The following is a 6464-nucleotide window of genomic DNA, read 5'->3' on the forward strand; positions in this document are numbered from 1 at the left end:
AGATGGTACAGGGTAATGATTAGGAACTTTATTCAGTACTCCTGAAGTCAGTGAGAAGACAATCAAGTCTTGACCAGAATGCCACACAATACTTTAGGAAAGAAAGTGAAGAATGCTTTACGCAGTGTAAATATCTTGGCAAGAATAACAGAATTTAGAGATACAAAATGTAATTATCTGAATTTGTCCAGAACCCTGGGGCACGCACCGTTAATTCTTACAAAAAGTGCCATGACATCTTTAAAGTGTACAAATGGGCAAGACATATGTGCAAAACCAAAACTAAGTAAAACAAAATAGCTTCACCAAAATCATAACACTTCTTAAGACAAATAAGATCTGAGAAAATCTTATAATATACCCATTAGACAGAAATAAATGTAGTGATGTCCTCTTGTGCTCACAGCATGTAAGAATTAAGGTTCCAGGATTTTATTTTTGCCACTGTCAAACATTCAGTGTGTAACTTTAACAGGTTTCAGAGTAGCAGCCGTGTTAGTCTGTATTCACAAAAAGAAAAGGAGTACTTGTGGCATCTTAGAGACTAACACGTTTATTTGAGCATAAGCTTTCGTGAGCTGTAGCTCACAAAAGCTTATGCTCAAATAAATGTGTTAGTCTCTAAGGTGCCACAAGTACTCCTTTTCTTTTTGTGTAACTTTGAGTAACTCATAATCTCTCTGCCTCAGTTCAGCCATGAGTAAAACAGGTACAATATAACTACCTTACCTCAGTGTGTCATGACACTTTAATAATAATACATAACATTTATATAGGTCTTTTAATCTTCACAGCCCTTCACAAACATTAACTAATCAATCCTCACAACACCCCTGTGAGGTATTATTATTCCCATTTTACTGATGAGAAAACCAGAAAAGAGGTTCAGTGACTTGTCTGAGGCAACAGAGCAATAATTAATTAATAAATAAAAAGTGCTTTGAGATCCTCTCATAGACCACAGCACTATAAGAGTGGAAAGTACTTTGTCATCATCAAAAAAGAAAAGAACCAGGCATATGCAGCATTGTGATCCTCAGTATTATTTTTTTAAATGAACCATAAATATATGTGATGTTGTGAAACTAAATATTCTAATAAAACAGAGTGAGACAGGTACTGAACTACATCCCCCAAAATCATCATTATGAAAGGGAACAAACACATCCGGCACTGCACTCTTTGGTACCACGATAAAAGGAGTGATAGCCAGTTCTAATATAGAGCCTACCAAAATTGTTGCAAAAATGACCATTGTGCCCATTCTGTGATGCAGTCCCAAGTATTATTGTAAAATGAGCAACAGGCAAACCCACTGCTGCACTCCCCAACGTTACAGAAGTGAGCAACTGACACATTCAGTACATTCAGCAGTGCATTCCCAATATTATGATACAACTCAGTGATGGGGACATCTTATGCAGTGGTCCCCAGTAATATCATAGTGAGCGAGACACATCCACTGTGGCAGTTCCCCCAATTAATTACTGTAAAAGGCTACAGGGCTGTCTACCACTCCAATAATATTACTATAGTCAGTGACAGGAACGTCCAGCGACGCTCTCCCCAATATTATTCCTTTAACAGTCAGCAACAAGCACATCCAAGATTATGTTCCCCATTATTATTACCAATAGACAGAGCAACAAGCCTATCTGGCACTACTCCCCCCATTCCTACTATTGTTAGAGTCAAGGGTAGGCACAGCTGGCACTGCGCTCCCCAATATCACTGCAATAAGAGTCAGTGACAGGCATGCACAGGCACACTGTTCCCCAGCATCATTATTAAGTCCAGGACAGGCTCATCCCATACTCCAGTGCTATTACTTTCAGAGTTAGCCCACAGCCATGTCCAGTGCTTCACTCCCCAATATAATTGCAACAAGAGTCAGCAACAGGCACGTCCTGTGTTGCACTCCCCACACTTCCCCGTGCGTGTGCAACATGGACTCAGATGCAGCCAGGAGAGCTACGCCCCCTAAACAAACCCAACTTGGGATGCACACAAGCCAGCAGCAGCAGGGGGGTACCCCCCCATGGCCCCCAGGCAGCCTACCGAGTCAGAGCATTAACCGTACGCACCACCCCCCCCCCCAGAATAACCGGGGGCAGCCAAGCGATGGGGGAGCAGTTGGGGGAGGCATCTGGGATTCTAGGCGGAATCGTCTCACCATAGGCCTAGGCCTGAAGGGGGAGGCTCGGGGTGTCAGGGGGGAGGTGACAGTCCCCCAGCCCCCTCCCCCAGCACAGGGGGGATCGGGGGGGAGGCTGGGGCCCCGCTCCGGAGGGGGGTTCGCTGAGTGGCCTCTGAGGCGGGGAGGGAGGGCGACCAGGGGAGCGGTGTCTCCTCACACCCGGGCAGAGGAGCCCCCGACGGGGAAGAGTTTACACGGGGGGGGGGGAGCCCGCTAGTAAGGGGGGGCAAGGCCCGGAGGGGGGGCTCCTCCAGGGCCACTCTGGGAGTGAGCCCCCTTGGCTCCCCCCGATCCCGGGCGGGACCCCGCGCTGGCTGGGAGGGGGTGTCCGCTACCTGTAGGTGCGGGGTGCCGAGGAGGCGGGCCCCGGTATCCGGGGCCCCGGCGGCCAGGCCGGGCGGACGCCGCTGTGTTTACGCCGCCGCCGGGGCTCCGCAGCCGCTCAGCAGCCAGTCGCCATTTCCCGCCTACCGACCTGCTAGACCGCACGGAGGGACCCGGATGGGAGAGGGGCCGCCGCGCAGGCGCAGCCCTGCCGGGGGAGGGGGTCGGGACGGTGCCGGGGAGGAGCGGGGCCTCGCGCGGGGGCAATGCCGAGGGGGGGCGAGCTGGGGGCGCCTCGCACCGCGGGCGGCTGAGGCAGAGCGGCCAACGCCGGGAGGGGCTGTCAGTGGGAGGTCGGGCCGTCGGGGGGGCTCACGCTGGGAAGGGGATTGTGGGGCGCCTCACGCTGGGGGGGGCTCTGAGTGGGGGGGTTGCCTCCCACTGGGGGAGGCGGCTCTGAGTGGGGGGGTTGCCTCACACTGGGGGGGTTATGAGTGGGGGGGTTGCTTCACTGGGGGAGGGGGCTATGAGTGGGGGGGTTGCCTCACACTGGGGGAGGCGGCTCTGAGTGGGGGGTTGCCTCACACTGGGGGGGTTATGAGTGGGGGGGTTGCTTCACTGGGGGAGGGGGCTCTGAGTGGGGGGGTTGCCTCACACTGGGGGAGGGGGCTCTGAGTGGGGGGGATTGCCTCACACTGGGGGAGGGGGCTCTGAGTGGGGGGGATTGCCTCACACTGGGGGAGGGGGCTATGAGTGGGGGGGTTGCCTCACTGGGGGAGGGGGCTCTGAGTGGGGGGGTTGCCTCACACTGGGGGAGGGGGCTCTGAGTGGGGGCGTTGCTTCACACTGGGGGAGATGGCTCTGAGTGGGGGGCACCTCACACTGGCAGAAGAGGGTTGTGAGTGGTGGGGGGTACCTTACACCGGAGGGGGAGGCAGGCCTGGGTGAGCACTGCTTTACACTATAGTGTGTGAGGGTCCCATACTCCCGCACTGTGAGGAGGCAGTGGGTTCAGATACCCTTGTGATTGGTATAGGATAAATAGATGGACAGGCATATTTGAGAGACACGGTGGGTGAGCTAATATCTTTTATTGAACCAATGTCTGTGGGTGAAAGAGAGAAACTTTCAAGCTTACACGGAGCTCTTCGGGTCTCGTCTGGTCAGCACATCATCAAGGATCTTTCCTTTGCTAGGAAAAAGGTTTTAACTTGAGTTAGCTAACAAGGTAATATCCTAGTGAAGACAAGGCTGTTTGTAGTTTTCACTTGATTTAGCAGGTCAACTTAAATCCTGGGCTCCCCCATTGTTTTTGACCATGTCTTCGCTGCCAGGAAAAAATGTTAGTTATTACACTATAAACAGACACTGAGTTAGGTATCTTGCTGTAAAATCCTGATGGAGACAAAGGCTCTGTAGTATTTACCTCTATGTAACTAGGGCAGATCAACCCAAGCTGGGGGTATAGGGCTGACCTTGCATGGCTACCTCAAGGCAAACACTGCTTGTTGCCTTGTCTTCACTAGGATTTTACAGCAAGATAACTAATATGCTAGTTAAAAGAACGAGGAGTACTTGTGGCACCTTAAGAGACTAACAAATTTATCTGAGCATAAGCTTTTGTGGGCTAAAACCCACTTCATCGGATGCATGCAGTGGAAAATACAGTAGGAAGATACATATATAAATAAATTTGTTAGTCTCTAAGGTGCCATGAGTACTTCTCATTCTTTTTGCTGATACAGACTAACATGGCTACCACTCTGAAACCTGTTAATATGCTAGTTGTTTTCCTTTCTAAAAAAAATCAAAACTTTTGGCTGTGAAAACATAGCCTTTAACTCAACCAGCTAACTAGGGTGAAAACTATAAACTTCCACATCTTCATTAGGATTTTACCTTGAGTTAGTTAACTTGAGTAAAGAATACATATTTTCTCCCCAGTGAAGACAAAGCCTAAAGGATAAGAGGGGGCTGTGGGTTCTGGGGGGGGCCAGGGGAGAGGCTGAGGACAGTTTATGGGTAAAGGAAGATATCTTAGGGTACTGAGAAGACTATGGGGAGAAACAACTTTTTTGTTGATATGCTGTAGTGAAGATTAGTAGGAGGGAATACATTTTTTTCCATTGATTCTGGGTAGACAATTTGTTTAGTATGGCTGGGGATAGTGTTTTGCTGTTCCTGGGGAGAAGTAACAGTTTATAGGATGTGTTGTTTAGGTCACCAGCAGTGTTTGGTCAGCAGCAGCCCCTATTCCCACTGAAATTAGAAAAGAGCATGGAGCTCATTGGCTTGACCAAGTTGGGGAGGCAAAGGAAGGAGAATGTTCAGTACAGGGGCTGCTATCAAAGTATACAGTTGGTGGTTAGGGCCTACTCTGCTTGTGGCAGCACTGCATGTATAATTCCAGTGCAGCAAAAACCCTGTGTATAGCATGGATGTCGGTGCATTTAAGCTGTGAAAGACCTTGAAACCCTCCAGGGAGGGATGTGCAGCAGAGCCAATACATCATTCATTTTGACAGATTTTGGTACAACTCCTGCTCTCCCCACCTGCATGTGTGGTGAGGGTGTGTGAGAGGCTGCAGAGCTCATTGCTGTACATGTTTTCTGGAGTCCCTAAAACGTAACAAGTTACTGACCAGTGAACCAGTGACCTGTGATCACAGTAAATTATCTGCTAGTCTAATGACTATATGATTCGTATTATAGCGCCTAGGAGCCCTAGTCATGGACCAAGACTATTGTACTAACACTGAGAGTAAGAACTCCAGAGTTCTACTCCTGATTCTGCCCACTGACTTGAGCTGTTTACATTTTGGCAACTTGCCTTCTTGAGCTGTAAAATGGGTATGATGCTTACCTAACCTGCTTTGTTATGGGGCTTAAGTCTTTGATTTAAAGCAGCTTTGGCTCCGCAGACAAAAGATTTTATAGATTTGGAAAGTATTCTAGAGATGTCTCATTTTAAAAAGAACCAAGACACTGCAAACATTTGTTTCTGCATTAGTTAAGAAGTACATCAGAAACATCTCTCAGGATAGAGTAAAAATAAATGTACAGTAAAAACCAGTGTGTGAAGAACTTAGTTGAAAACTGCATCAAATATTTGTTCCCTTAAGTGGTTACTTACTGCTTTACTGCCAAGCTTCATTGAAATAAATTTTTACCTTGACTCTCAAATTCTCAAACTAATATGCTTATGAAGGTAAAGAATCTTTTCAATGTACTGCAGAAATTGGAATGTTTTTGCAAAAGGAGCTTTGACTGCAATCTGTAATTTAGCAAAAAGCGGCGGCAGGAAAAATTGCAGGAATTTTGTTTTCTATTCTCTATTCCAGTTGGATCTATTTGTTTTTTAATATTTTAAACCTGTGTATTATTGTATAGTCACAAGAAGAGTCATTTAAAATATTTGTTGGCTTATTAAATTGAACATTTTGCTGCTGTAAAGCCAAGATTATATATAGCCCCCCCTCCAAAACTGCACCAAATGACTCTAAAACTCTTTAATAGAACACATCACAAAAATCAGTTTTGTCCTAATTTGTCCAATAACTTGTTAATTTTACAAATAATGAAAATATTATAACTTCTTTGCATATTCAAAACTTGTAGGTTTACTCTTGTGGACATTAAGGTAAGTGAAAAGTATGTCCAGTCACTCTAGTTGAATGCATAAGTTGGATATTTTTTGTATTATAAGCAGTGAAAAAGTTGGCATGGACTCTTACATTTAAAGCTTAATTATGGGAGTTTGATAATCCACTAAAATGAATGAGATGGGCTAGACCAGTGGCTCTCAACCTTCCCAGACTATTGTACCCCTTTCAGGAGGCTGATTTCTCTTGCATACCTCAAGTTTCACCTCACTACATAACTACTTGCTTACAATCTCAGACATAAAAATACAAAAGTGTCACAATCCACTATTACTGAAAACT

The 6464-nt window shown here is 46.9% G+C and overlaps 1 protein-coding gene across 3 annotated transcripts in view; it reads right to left on the reverse strand.

The window, feature by feature from the left end:
- Positions 1-2843, reverse strand: part of CTDSPL2 (CTD small phosphatase like 2) — an 87808-nt gene extending 84965 nt beyond the window's left edge. For 2 of the 3 annotated variants that reach the window (XM_038420178.2, XM_038420180.2), the window contains exon 1: positions 2533-2710. The gene's annotated coding sequence lies outside the window, so the exon portion shown is untranslated. Of the gene's footprint in view, positions 1-2532 lie in introns of all 3 variants that reach the window. The other variant, XM_038420179.2, reaches the window with a different exon arrangement.
- Positions 2844-6464: the final 3621 nt, after the last annotated feature.

The sequence above is a fragment of the Dermochelys coriacea genome, chromosome 10 (genome assembly GCF_009764565.3).
Source record: "Dermochelys coriacea isolate rDerCor1 chromosome 10, rDerCor1.pri.v4, whole genome shotgun sequence".
Classification (NCBI taxonomy): domain Eukaryota; kingdom Metazoa; phylum Chordata; order Testudines; family Dermochelyidae; genus Dermochelys; species Dermochelys coriacea.